At 43.5% G+C, this 14,766-nt stretch overlaps 2 pseudogenes; one reads left to right on the forward strand and one right to left on the reverse strand.

The window, feature by feature from the left end:
• LOC136406373 (DNA/RNA-binding protein KIN17-like) overlaps positions 1-10,123 on the reverse strand; it is a 37,264-nt pseudogene extending 27,141 nt beyond the window's left edge.
• On the forward strand, positions 9,573-9,794 carry LOC136406788 (ubiquitin-like protein 5 pseudogene; annotated as a pseudogene).
• Positions 10,124-14,766: the final 4,643 nt, after the last annotated feature.

A 14,766-nucleotide genomic window follows, 5' to 3' on the forward strand; every position in this document is an offset into this window, starting at 1 on the left:
CCGGTTGGGCGCATGCCGGAGTCTGTCTGACTGCCTCCCCGTTTCCAGCTAAAGAAAGATACAAAAAAAAAAAAAAAAAAAAAGAATTTCCAACAGTATATGTCCATATTCCTCCGTCCAGGAAGTAGAGTTGATCTTCCCTTCCCTTGAGTGTGGTCTGGATGTCTAAAGAACAGAGTAAAGAAAGGGGAAAATAATAATTTTACAGCAAAGAAAACTGGCAGACACGGTCATAATCAAGTGATCCAGGTTAACATCACCATTTATAAGTCATGACTTGTTGCTATTATGAACCCCCGATATGATGTGATGAGAAGAGCACTTCATTCTGTGCTATTCTTCCTTACAATCCATAATCCCAACCTAACAATGAGAGAAACCCTAGACCAGGGGTTCCCAAACTACGGCCCGCTGGCTGTATGCGGCCCCCTGAGGCCATTTATCCGGCCCATCCTCACTTCCGGAAGGGGCACTTCTTTCATTGGTGGTCAGTGAGAGGAGCACATTGAACATCTCATTAGCCAAAAGCAGGCCCATTGAAACACTGGTCAGTTTGTTGATTTAAATTTACTTGTTCTTTATTTTAAATATTGTATTTGTTCCCGTTTTGTTTTTTTACTTTAAAATAAGATATGTGCAGTGTGCACAGGAATTTGTTCATAGCATTTTTTATAGTCTGGCCCTCCAACGGTCTGAGGGACAGTGAACTGGCCCCCTGTGTAAAAAGTTTGGGGACCCCTGCCCTAGACAAAAGCAAATTGAGGGACATTCTATAAAATCCTGAAAAGTTAATCAAGGTCATGAAAAACAAAGAAAGACTGAGAAACTTGTCATGGACCATACAAGACTATGAGCTATGGCAACTAAATGCAATGTGATACCTAGATGCAAACCTGGAACAGAAAAAGGTATTAGTGGTACAATTGGTGAAATTCAGATAAATTTTGGAGGTTAATTCATGGTGACATGCAAATGCTGATATTTTAGTTTTGGCAAATGTACCATTGGCATATACGAGTTAACATAAGGGGAGCTGGGTAAAGAGAATAGGGAACTCTGTACTATCCTTGTAACTTTCCAATAAACCTAAAATTATTCTAAACTAAAACATTCATTTTTAAAAAAATAACAAGAATAAAATGTGAGCCGTTGAAAAAAATCTAAGCTTATAGGAGAGGGCTTTAAACTTTGCTCTCCCCCTAAACCACTTGCTGAAAGCACTTTTCCAGCCCTGGTCAGTTGGCTAAGTGGTTAGAATGTCAGCATGGCATATGGAAGTCTTGAGTTTGATTCCCAGTCAGGGCACACATGAGAAGCGACTGTCTGCTTCTCACACCCTCCCTTTTCTCTCCTTCTTCCCTTCCTGCAGCCAGTGGCTTGATTGGTTCAAGCGTTGGCTCTGGGCACTGAGGATAGCTTGGGTGGTCCCAGCACATCAGCCTCGGATGCTAAAAATAGATTGGTTGATTAGAGTATTGCCCCAGATGGGCATTGCTGGGTGAATCCTGGTTGGGGTGCATGCAGCAGTCTGTCTCACTATCTCCCCTCCTTTCATTTAAAAAAAAAGAAGAAAGAGAGCACTTTTTCTATTGCTAAGGGCAAAAGGTTGAGAATGAGCATATTTAGCTAGATAATCCCATAGCTTCTTGGAGGATAGACATGCAGGGGCTGAAAGTCCAGCTGAAATCTAGCTGGGAAGTAACCAAGTCTAAGGCAGGAAGTCAATATACAATGAGGAACAAATTGACTTATTGATTCCTGTGATTGCTACCAATGCTTTCTGGGAGTTTACTAATTAATTCAACCAGATATGCTTGTGAACAATGTGTTTAAAAAAACCCACCTGGTCCTGGCCAGTTGGCTCAGCAGTAGAGCATCGGCCTGGTGTGTGGAAGTCCTGGGTTTGATTCCCAGCCAGGGCATACAGGAAAAGCACCCATCTGCTTCTCTGCCCTTCCCCCTCTCCTTTCTCTCTGTCACTCTCTTCTCTTCTTGCAGCCAAGTCTCCACTGGAACAAAGTTGGCCCGGGTGCTGAGGATGGCTCTGTGGCCTCCACCTCAGGTGCTTGAATGGCTCTGGTAGCAAAAGAGCAACCTGCCCAGATGGGCAGAGCATTGCCCCCTAGTGGGCATGCTGGTGGATCCTGGTCGGAATCATGCAGGAGTCTATCTGCCTTCCCACTTTTCACTTCAGAAAAATACAAAACAAAACAAAACAAAAAAACCCCACCTAAAAAACTAAAATACAATAGTTACTATGGAAGACAGAATATAATGATTAAGAACATCGACTTTGGAGGTAGACAGAAAATCCTGGGTTTAATTCTCACCTCTACTGCTTACTAGCTATGTGACCTTACACTAACTAACCTTTCTAAGCTTCACTCTTTTCATCTGTGAAATAAAGACAAAAATAGTGCTCAGTTGATTGATGATGTATATGAAAAGCATCAAGAATACTTAATACTACACTAATTTTTGCACAGATTTGTTCTACATGCTATACCTACTGACTCACTTAATCCTGAGGTCATGGGTTCAATCCCCAGTCAGAGCACATACCAACGAGTATGTGCAACCAGTGAGTACACAACTAAATGAAACAATTAAGTGGAACAATGATTTCATGCTTCTTTCTCTCTTTCCCACCTTCCTCTCTCTCAAATCAATGTAAAAATTAAAAAAAAAATCAAGAATAATGATCAGAGATATATACAGGGCAGGATAGTAAGAAGCCAGGACTATTCCTTGGCAAGTGGAGTGAGGAAACTGAGGTAGATAGCTGAATAAACTGGTTGAGCAAGTTACATCCAGATATAGAAAGTAACCAGGTCGGAAAGCCCTGGGTGCTTAGCAAAGAGCAAATGGCACCAGACCTTGCCCCATGATGGACCTTTCTTCCCCTAGCATATTGCTGGTCATGTGGTTTAGACCTCCTGAACTTTGATATTGCTGGTCATGCAGTTTAGACCTCCCTGACCTTTATCCCCCTAGAGACAATATCTAGGCCTCAGTTTATTTCAGCTCCAGGGTCAGAAAAGCAGTAAAACCAGGTGGGGAACATCAGGACCAGTTGCAATGACTAATGATCCCCTGTCTGGTGCTGACCAATCAGGGGAGACCGTGACCCTGAAAGAATAACCCTGGAAAAGCTGATGCATGGAGAGCCTCCCCTGAGACCTCCCCTAAAATACCCGTCTTTGTAAAGCAGATAACATCCTTGAAGACAAAGAAGCCAGTGTGAGCCCTCCTTGGGGCACGTCCTTTTGAATCCCCTTTTCTAATGAGTTTTCATTCTCCTAAACTCTAAGTGTCTCCTTGAGACTTGCAACCACCCAGTGTAACACTTTTCCAGGGTTAGTTTTTAGCTTTTCAGACCTTAAGACTATTTTTTCATTGTACTCAGTAGATAATGATTTCACAAATATAGGCTCATTCTAATAAGAGTAATGAGAAATTGATATAGAAGGCAGAATGCCAACTTGCTAATTAATAGTAAGATCTATTACATGGGAATTTATATATGTACGCTCTAAGTTATGTGAACTTGGCAATGAGTGTATCAGTCAGCTTCAAGTAACAGGAAAACAAACCAATGCATTAAACCATAAGAAGATTTGTTTTTTATTGTTTAAAGATTTTAATTTATTGATTTTACAGAGAAAGGAGAGAGAAGGGGGAGGAACGAGAAGTATTAACTCATAGTTGCTTCATTTTAGTTGTTCATTGATTGCTTGTCGTATGTGCCTTGACCAGGCAAGCTCAGGATTTCAAACCAACGACCTCAGCGTTTCGGGTTGATGTTCTGTCCACTGTGACACCACAGGCCAGGCTCTCTCAGTGTCTTAACCAAGAAAGCATTCAAGTATTGGCCCAATGTCACATAAATGCATCTCAACTAATCAGTCCTGGGTAGTTATCAACTTTTATATGTAATGCATAGAACCTAATTGCCCAAAGTCTCCCAAGTAATAATCTTATAGCTCTATTTTTATGCCTTGGTAATAAACCTCGAACCAGCATGAACCAAAGTATCTACTCTGTCCTAATATTGGAAAGGTAGAGCTTGGGTAAATTAATAAGGCAATAAAGAATTAGTTAATATTAATTAAGTAATTATTTTAAAAATTAATAAGGTAGATTCATGCCTTAAACTTATCACTGACTCTGGATTTCCCAACCACCAAACACTAGTAGAGGGGAGAAATGGCAATAGCCAGAGAAACAGTGTTTTAGGGCAATCTGAAGCTTAATCTCTAAAGAAAAAAGGTAACATTTGCTTTTTTCTTACAACAAAAACTTCTTGCCTTCAGAGATTATAAGAAACTTGGTAAAACATGCATTAAGCACCACAAATTGATGTTGCATGAGTTGAAATTTGTATTTTGATGTTATTCTCACCAATTCTGCTTTATTGAACTCACCAATTTAAGTAGCTGCCATATTCTAAGATGGGTTCCTCCCAATGACTTCCTTCTTAATCAGTCTTGGTATCTGACTGTAAGAGGCTAAGTCTAGCCACAGGTCCTTAGGGCGAGGAGCCTCAAATAACATGAAACTCTGCACGGTGGTTTGACACATTAGGCCTCTGAATATGACAGTGTGCCACAACTATAGTATGTTGAATGACTTGTCCAAAGAAGGAGGGGTTGGGTGACTGTATTTCTAGCCTGCTCAGAAGACAGCCAGGATTATCTTGCCTCTACAAGATTGTATGAAACTGAGAACAAGTATCTTCTAGTGGACTCCAACTAAAAATGTTTCCTCAATCTATCTCACTGTGGTAAAGCAAATCCCTCTTAAAAAGGGAACCACACTTTTAGCCAAAAAAACTTCAGGCAAAAGCAGTCACGATTTTTAAACTTAAAGCTTTACTCTTTTTCTCTAGTTACTAGAAAGTTGCCCCCCCTCCCATTGGAATATATGTTTAAAGCTCAAATTGGTGTTGTGCCCTAAAATGCTCACGTAGCAAGACTGTGTGTATTTAATCCATGAACAGAGACCAAGGCTTCACAAACATGATATTAGATCCCCATTAGGTCATCTCCCGTGGCCTTTGCTTTGATAATGTACATATGTGCCACAGTCTTGACTGTTGGGGTATTTCCTTGTCTGGGTCTCTTGTCCTACATTAATGCTCTTGGGGTTGATATTTATCAACACTATCCCTACGTTCCTCCTATAAAAAGGCAAGTTGCTTTTTCTCATTTACTCAAGATATTTGAGAATGAGTAGAGTGGAAATTCTGAGCTGGTTGGATCCCTGAACACTGGCCTCTGACTGGTCTTGACAAAAACATCTTTTCCCCCCAATAATACTTTCCCATTTTTAGGGGAAGTTTTGGGACTGTGGGTAATGAGATGACAGGAGTAAAATGGTTCCTTTCTAGACAGTAATCATTTTTATCAAATGAGTTTATAAGGCTGCAGTGGCCCAGACTGTCCGGCTTAGGACCAGTTTGTTTCTAAGCTGTCATGGGCTAGCATCTTACAAAATACAGTAAAATTAATTATCAGAAAAATAAAACCAAATTATTTTAGTAGACATACATTTGGTTCTGGCTGGGTAGCTCAGCTGGTTAGAGCATCTGTCTGATATGCCATGGTTGCAGGTTTAATCCCTGGTCAGGGCAAATATAAAAGTCAACCAGGGAATGAATGGATGGGTGGAACAACAAATTGATGTTTCTCTCTTTAAATCAGTAAGTAAAAATTAAAAGCAATTAAAAACTAAATTTTTTTTTTTTTAATTTTTTAATTTTTTTCATTTTTCTGAAGCTGGAAACGGGGAGAGACAGTCAGACAGACTCCCGCATGCGCCCGACCGGGATCCACCCGGCACGCCCACCATGGGGTGACGCTCTGCCCACCAGGGGGCGATGCTCTGCCCATCCTGGGGGTCGCCATGTTGCGACCAGAGCCACTCTAGCGCCTGAGGCAGAGGCCACAGAGCCATCCCCAGCGCCCGGGCCATCTTTGCTCCAATGGAGCCTCGGCTGCGGGAGGGGAAGAGAGAGACAGAGAGGAAAGCGCGGCGGAGGGGTGGAGAAGCAAATGGGCGCTTCTCCTGTGTGCCCTGGCCGGGAATCGAACCCGTAAAAACTAAATTTTGATAAACATAATGGAACAAAAGGAGAAGAACTACCATATTTCCCCATGTATAAGGCACACCTTAATTTTGGGGCCCGAAATGAAAAAAAAAAAAAGTATTACATAAAGTTATTGAACTGAAGTTTTTTATTCATCATAAAATTCATACAACTCCTCATCAAGCACAAAAAGAGGGAAATAAGATGCACCCAAGTTTTAGACCCCAAATTTTTCAAAAGAGTGTGTCTTATATATGGGGAAATACAGTACATATTTTATATTCATTGAAATAATAGGTGATCAAAAGAATTACAGTTGAAGAACGATAGGTTAGTTAATAAGTATAGTTATAGCACTAAATGTTCTTATACAGAATGAATATTATGCATTAGTATTTCAAACACTCTGGTTTTTTGTTGTTGTTTTTTAGAGAGAGAGTCAGAGAGGGATAGATAGGGACAGACAGACAGGAACGCAGAGAGATGAGAAGCATCAATCATCAGCTTCTCGTTGCAATGCCTTAGTTGTTCATTGATTGCTTTCTCATATGTGCCTTGACCGCGGGCCTTCAGCAGACCGAGTAACCCCTTGCTCGAGCCAGCAATCCTGGGTCCAAGCTGGTGAGCCTTGCCCAAACCAGATGAGCCCGCGCTCAAGCTAGCAACCTTGGGGTTTCGAACCTGGGTCCTCTACATCCTCATCCAACGCTCTATCCACCATGCCACTGCCTGGTCAGGCAAACACTCTATTTTTAATGTGACAAATTTGCTTCTATTAAAAAAAATTATTGATGAGAGAAAGAGAGAGAAATATTGATTTGTTTTTCCTGACCAGGGATTGAACCTGCAACACTGGTGTATCCAGATGACACTCCAACCAACTGAGCTACCTGGCCAGGGCACAAATTGGCTCCTTTTTTTTTTTTTTTTTTTTTTTACAGAGACAGAGAGAGAGTCAGAGAGAGGGATAGACAGGGGCAGACAGACAGGAACAGCGAGATGAGAAGCATCAATCATTAGTTTTTCTTTTCTTTTTTTTTTTAATCTGAAGCTGGAAATGGGGAGAGACAGTCAGACAGACTCCCGCATGCGCCCGACCGGGATCCACCCGGCACGCCCACCAGGGGCGAAGCTCTGCCCACCAGGGGGCGATGCTCTGCCCCTCCGGGGCATCGCTCTGTCACAACCAGAGCCACTCTAGTGCCTGGGGCAGCGGCCAAGGAGCCATCCCCAGCACCCGGGCCATCTTTGCTCCAATGGAGCCTTGGCTGCGGGAGGGGAAGAGAGAAACAGAGAGGAAGGAGGGGGGGTGTGGAGAAGCAAATGGGCACCTCTCCTATGTGCCCTGGCTGGGAATCGAACCCGGGTCCCCCACACGCCAGGCCGACGCTCTACCACTGAGCCAACCGGCCAGGGCCAATCATTAGTTTTTCATTGCGCATTGCAGCACCTTAGTTGCTCATTGATTGCTTTCTCATATGTGGCCTTCAGCAGACCGAGTAACCCCTTGCTCAAGCCAGTGACCTTGGGTTCAAGCTGGTGAACTTTTGCTCAAACCAGATGAGCCCTTGCTCAAGCTGGAGAGCTCGGGGTCTCGAACCTGGGTCCTCAGCATCCCAGTTCGACGCTCTATCCACTGCGCCACCGCCTGGTCAGGCCAAATTGGCTTCTTGATTTATTGAATCTAGGTTGGATTGACAGCAATGCTACTCACAAGTGATAATGAAACTAAAGTACTGTGTCTTGTTTTAATAATCCTTCTAGTAGAGAGACTAGTTTCATACAAGTATGCTGATCAGAATGGAAGAAGACTGTGAATCCATCACAGCAGTCTCTGGAGATACTTAGCCAAAATAAATCAAGAAATGCTGTATTGCCTGACCAGGCAGTGGCGCAGTGGATAGAGCATTGGACTGGGATGTGGAAGACTCAGGTTTGAGATGCTGAGATCGCCAGCTTGAGCGAGGGCTCATCTGGTTTGAGCAAAAAGCTCACCAGCTTGAGCCCAACATCGCTGACTCAAGCAAGGGGTTACTTGGTCTGCTGAAGGCCCACGGTCAAGGTACATAAAAACCAGACAGCCTGACCTGTGGTGGCGCAGTGGATAAAGCGTCGACCTGGAAATGCTGAGGTCGCCGGTTCGAAACCCTGGGCTTGCCTGGTCAAGGCACATATGGAAGTTGATGCTTCCAGCTCCTCCCCCACTTCTCTCTTTCTCTGTCTCCCCCTCTCCTCTCTAAAATAAATAAATTAAAAAAAAACAAAAAAACAAAACAAAAACCAGACATTGATCTCCAACTCCCCTTCCTTCTGAGATTGCCTTCTCTGTGTTTTCTTACTGAGTAGTGATGCCTGACGGTTGAGATTGTCATTATAATGGAAAGTACCATAGTGAATAACTTTACACTTCTAAAGCTCTCAGTATGTATAAAAAATAAGGAATTTGTTCTGAAGTTGAGTATGGATCATAGTTTCTGAATAAGATTAAAGAAAGAAGGACTACAGCACATATTCTCTTAAAAAAAAAAGAAATGCTGTATTTTAAAAACTCACCTTCAATCCTTTATCACTAGTCAATTCCAGTTAAAGCTATGGTTATCTTTCTGCAAAATAAATGAATTCCAGGTCTAAATTTTCTATGCATGGATCTCTTGATAGAAAGCAAAATTCAACATGTTCTAATTCATAAGATCTTCGATTGTGTTGAAGATGTGCAGTATCAAGAATCCCTACTTCACTGATAAATTGTCAAATTATATAACATAATAATTTCATTGTTCCAAGGGTGTAATTTTTTTAGCGCAGTAGAGAGAGGGCAGGAAGGAGAGAGGGATAGACAGACGGGGAAAGAGATGAGATGCATCAACTTGTTATTATGGCACTTGATTGTTGTTGTTCACTGATTGCTTGTCATATGTGCCTGGACCAAGCTGCTCAAGCCAGCGACCTTTGGGCTCAAGCCAGTGACGGTGGGATCATGTTGATGATCCCACTCTCAAGTAGGTGACACCATGCTCAAGCTGGCGAGTCTGCACTCAATTTGGGGACCTCAGGTTTCAAACCTGGGGCCTCAGTGTCCCAGGTCCACACTCTATCCACTGCACCACCACTGGCCAGGCTCAGGTGTATGTAGGTCTCTATATTAGCATCAGCTCGGATGGAAGACTACCCATGACTTCTCAGGAATTTATGGTCCTACTACACTGTGAGGTTACTTTCCTTAGAACCGCATTTTCATCTCTATCCCACCAGCCCCGGGGAACCAGACCTGAAGTATAGAGACCCCATAGCTGCTCCTGGGGACGCCAAAGAGGGAATTGGCCTGGGACCCAAAGAACTGGCGACCCTTTATTGATTGGCACTGCGGGAGGGGCGGGTGCTTTCATTTGCGTACTTCCGTTTCCGTTTGTCGGCATCTGCTGTGGCCCTTTGTTCTCCAAAGAGGAGGTTGTGACTCTGCAGCTCCTAGGCAGTTGGAAATAAGATGATTGAGGTTGTTTGCAATGACCGTCTGGGAAAGAAGGTCCGAGTAAAGTGCAACACTGATGACACCATCGGGGACCTTAAGAAGTTGATCGCAGCCCAAACAGGTACCCATTGGAATAAGATTGTGTTGAAGAAGTGGTACATGATTTTAAAGGACCATGTTTCTCTGGAGGACTATGAAATCCACGATGGGATAAACCTGGAGCTTTATTACCAATAGAGCAGTGGTATTCACGGGGGTGTACTCTTGGTGGCTTTTGTACTCATTATAAACAATGTTGTGAACTCTTCTAGTGCCAGAGTATCTCTTGAAAAGTTCTAGAAATTCATTTCAGAATTCCTCTGAAAAATAATTTACTAACTGCTGAGGGCTTTCTGAAGACAGCAATAGTGTCTCTGAGAAGATTAGGACACACAGTGACACTTAAAGACATTCTTGTCCCGGCGCTGCTTCTGGCACATTGAGCAGTACCAGTGCAGCTTCTGAAGGCCTTTGGAGTTCATCCTGTTGCTGATGGCTTTAGGGATAAGAACATCTGGCTTCCCCATTGCGACCACCACAGCCATACCCTTCTGGAGCCCAGTGCCTTGCCAACCAGAAGCAGAACAGGGCTGAGGGGAGGGGTGGGCAGGGTGGGAGCGCTTCATTTTTCATCCTGGGTCTTCCTCACCTTGTCTACACCTTTATAAGTAGTTCCTTTATTAAACTCTTCTCAATTTATCATTTGTGTGTGCCTTTTGTTTTTGGATAGAGCAAGCTAGCCATTTATTCATCCCTTCATTCTTTCATTCCCTCAAAAATCAGGGTGGACAATTTAAAAATAATCAGAATGGAACAACCCATTCAGGCCAGAACTATTTTAGGGACTGGGACACAAAGGTGAATAAGAAGATATTGAATTTTCTCTGAGTTCAACGTTGGTGAAAGAAACAGAGAAGTGAACAGGTAGTCACAGTGCAGTTGTGATAAGAGGTATGTTAGTATATTTGCTCTGAGAGGACATGAGCGAGGTTCTTACTTTGGGGAGTCTAACAGAAATACTTACTGAAGAAGACAAAGCTCGAGTTAATCCTTGAAGTATGAGTGGGAATTAGCCAGGTAGTTTGGGAGGGTGAAAACAGAGGAGGATAAACTAGGGGAGAGAACAGTATTAGAAAAATATTAGAAAGACTATTAGAAAAATATCAACTGAAGGGGGCCAGAATACAGATGGCACTTGAGTGATTAATGGGAGACTGGATCAGTCAATAAATGACCTGAACTTTCTATCTTTGTCTCTTGCCATGCAGGAAATTTGTCTTTATTCTGAACATGATGGAAAGCCAGAGAAGGGTTTTGTGTTTTAGAAAGATCTCTCTGGATGCAGTTTGGGAGAGATGGGGATCCTGAAGGTAGTAAAGTCAAAGTACCAAAGGAATAGGTGAGAAATAAGAGCTTAAGCTAAGGTAGTAGCTGAGTAGATGCTGAGGCAAGGACTCAAGAGAAGTCTACTTTGGTAGGCTGTCTGCGAAAGCTTGCAGGAGCTTTCCCAGTTTTAAACAGGGGATATAGAAAAGTAGGCAAGGCAAGCAATTGAAAAGTTCTAGGTTCATTTATTTTCTAAGTTACACAGTACACTCTGAAGTTTATAATCATCAAAGTTGTAAAAGAGCAAATAAATACTGTGATATTGATATATATCTGTTATATGTAATCCTATCACACCCATTCAAATAATGAGTTACAGAGTAATAATCCAAGCTCCCAAAGGGCAGACACCAACACAGAAAGCTGTTCTTTGAAAAACAGGCCTGGATCCTGGCTGGCATCAGAATGCAGTGTGAGGGACAGTGAGTTCTGGTGAATTCGTCCCAGTCAGAATGAGTTAAGAAACTAAAACCGGAATTGTCCTTTATACAAAATCTATTTCCTCATCTGTTTCCTCCTCCAATGATTCAGTTTTTTTGGGTTTTTTTTGGTTTTTTTTTTGAAGGGGGTGTGGTGGGGAATGAGACAGAAAAGCCAAAGAATGGGTAGGATTAGCATTCTGCAACAGTTTACCGTGGCTCAAAAGTAATAGAAATTAAAGTCATTGAAATGAAAATTGGAGTGCTTTCCTCACACTTCTTCTCTCTGTGCCTCCATCTCTAATGATACCTCCCATGACAGGAAGAACATTTTTGTCTTTCCTCTCTTGTAGGTTTCAGGAATCTTTCTTTGGAAAATCTTTGAAAAGTATTTCTTGCACCCAGCGGGCAAGAAATACACACAGTGGGTAAATCCTTCCCTTTCCATTCAGGGTTCCCAAAGCCACTGAATTACCCGAGTTCCCTAGAATCTAAGGTTTCTAGCTCACCAGCCTTATTCACCTCTGTTCCCCATCTCCTCTCTGCACAAACTGGCTTCTCACTCAACACTCCACCATCTTGGCTGCTTCTCCTGGCCTCCTCCACATGGCCTTTCTCTGCTCTCCTTTCTGCTCTCTCCTCTAATATTAATCTCAGGAACTGAGAGAGCAAGCTCCCGTTCTGCCCCCATTTTATAGTGTAGAAATCAAAACCTTTAATCCAATATACAAAATAGGGAAGTCTCTAATACAAAGTCACTTATCTGAGGCATGATGGGATTGTACCACCCCACATCAAAAAGAGTGGGAAAGGCTTAGTCCTAAAACCAAGCCCCAGGCTACAAGGATTCTGCCTTCCCACAGCCCACCCCCAACACACATTAATAATATCACCTGGGTGACAGTTCTCTACGTGGGCAGCGCCATCTTTAACAAAGTGAGCATAATATATTTTATCTGCCCAACAGATGGGAAAGGCTTAGTCTGAAAACTAAGCCTTCTTAAGCTATAACAATCTGGCCTGCTTACAGCCTGTCCCCAACACCCAATGCAAACTATAAACAAGCAAACTTATATATCATATTTACAAACTTATTTGACCAACAGCTATCATTCTAGTTGGCTCTGAGACATAAATCTGGTATTGTTACCGGTTCATTTTTGCATTATATTTGTATTGTATTATCTCTTTTTTCGGTCCTCTCAGCCCATCAAGTTGCCTTTCTTTTTTCTTTTTATGCTACTGATAACAGAAGAGGCAATGCTGTCTGCTGGCTAAAAACAAGGACTCTAGAGCCAGACTGCTGGTGTTTGAATTAAGCTCCAATACTTAGAAGCTGTGTTATCATGGGCCACTTATCCATTCTTCTGTGGCTTAGATTTCTCATGTGGAACACTGTAAGGCCAGGAGCCACCATCGTGGCCATTCACAAGCAGGTTTGCATTAGATTCGGACAGATGGTAAGGAAACAACGGAGCCAAGAACTGGTGGGCCATTACCTTTAATCCTAGTGTAAAGCCAGTAGCCACAGCCACCATCACAGCCGCTTGGCCCATGCAGGTTCGCATTTGATTCGGACAGACAGTAATGAAACAACCGAGCCAAGAACTGGTGGGCCATCATCTTTATCCTAGCTTGCACCCGATGGGCAAGTAATAACACACACTGGGCTCCAAAACCCACTCATTCAGTGCTCACAAAGCTACTGACTTATCTGAGTTTCCTAGAATCAAAGGTTTCTAGCTCATCAGCCTTATTAACATCTGTTCCTATCTCTTTCTCTCTGCACAAACTCTGGACTAACTGGCTTCTCCTTCAGCACTCCGCCATCTTGGCTGCTTCTCCTGGCCTCCTCCACATGGCCTTTCTCTGCTCTCCTACTGCATGGGCTCCTCCTAGAATGTAATCACTCTTCTCCCAGAACAACTTGATCTCTCTTCTTTTTAAAACCTTTTGGCACGATAGCCCTTCCCCAACACACATTAACATAATCACGCCCATCCCAAGCAATAACCTGGGCGAAGGGCTTCCATGTGGGCAGTGCCATCTTTAACAAAGTGAGCATAATATATTTTATCTGCCCAACAATCTACCCCTATGCTCACTTTACTACCCACAATCTACACCACCGGCATCCCTGTGCAAAGAAATTAGGCACATTACACAAATTACAAGAACATGGCAAATGATATAATTTCAACAATTACAAAGGAACATTTCACCAGTCTCTGAGCACTTTGCCAAAAGTGCAAAATGTCCTCGGTCTTCTTTCTAGCCATGGGAAAAGCTTCCCGGGGCAGGAGGAGGGCCTCCATCAAAGCCGCCCCCCACCCCCATCAGGGTATTTCACATTGTCCAAAATCCATAAGTCCATCCAGCAAAGCAGCCAGTGCCCACTCTGGTCGTAGTCCAGGAATCAGTCCTCGCACATGGGGCCTCAGCCATCCCCCTCATCCCTACCGTCCTGGCAGGTCTTACACTGTCCCAAAAAAGAGCACATTGCAATGGCAGTCAGCATTTCCATCGCTGATTCAGAGAGCATGATGGCATTCACCCTTATGTCCCAAAATTTCAGACCTACCAGGAACATAGTAGATACTTCTTGCTGCTGGGCTCTCACCTTCTGGAGACTGAGGACTGCAACTCTAGCCCAATTCTCCTCATCCTCCAAAGAGGATCTGGAAACACCAGCTCCCACTGCTGGGCTCGAGTCCTGGGCTGCTGCTGCCATCTGCTCCGCGGGCCTTGCAGTTCTGGCCCCCTGCTACTGCTGGTTCTCCACAACGTCCAGGGCAATCTGCAACTCACGAACCTGTGAATTCTCCTCCAGCAGCTGCTCCATTTCCAAGCGAATCTCACAAATCTGGTTGGCCTCCTTCTCCAGTGCTTGCTCCAGCTCCAGGGTTGGCATCTCTTTCTCCTGCATTTGTTCCAGATCCTTCCGCTGCTCGGTTTGCAGGTCCCAGGCAGCTTCTTCCACAGAGCTTTCGGTTTCCTCATGCAAGGCTGTAAAAGTCAGTCAGCCTACAGCCCCCAAAAGAACAGCCATGGGGAACCATAACAGCAGCCAGTTCTCTACTCCACTGCTCAAAGGTGGTGGTGGCTCCATACCAAACTGTATCAAATCTTGCCACAGACTATGCCAAATCTAAAGCTAGTAGTCACAGCCACCATCACAGCTGCCTGGCCCATGCAGGTTTGCATTTGATTCGGTCAGACAGTAATGAAACAACTGAGCCAAGAACTGGTGGGCCATCATCTTTAATCCTAGCTTGCACCCAGTGGGCAAGTAATAACACACACTGGGCTCCAAAACCCACTCATTCAGTGTTCACAAAAATACTGACTTATCCGAGTTTCCTAGA

The sequence above is a fragment of the Saccopteryx leptura genome, chromosome 5 (assembly GCF_036850995.1).
Source record: "Saccopteryx leptura isolate mSacLep1 chromosome 5, mSacLep1_pri_phased_curated, whole genome shotgun sequence".
NCBI classification, from domain to species: domain Eukaryota; kingdom Metazoa; phylum Chordata; class Mammalia; order Chiroptera; family Emballonuridae; genus Saccopteryx; species Saccopteryx leptura.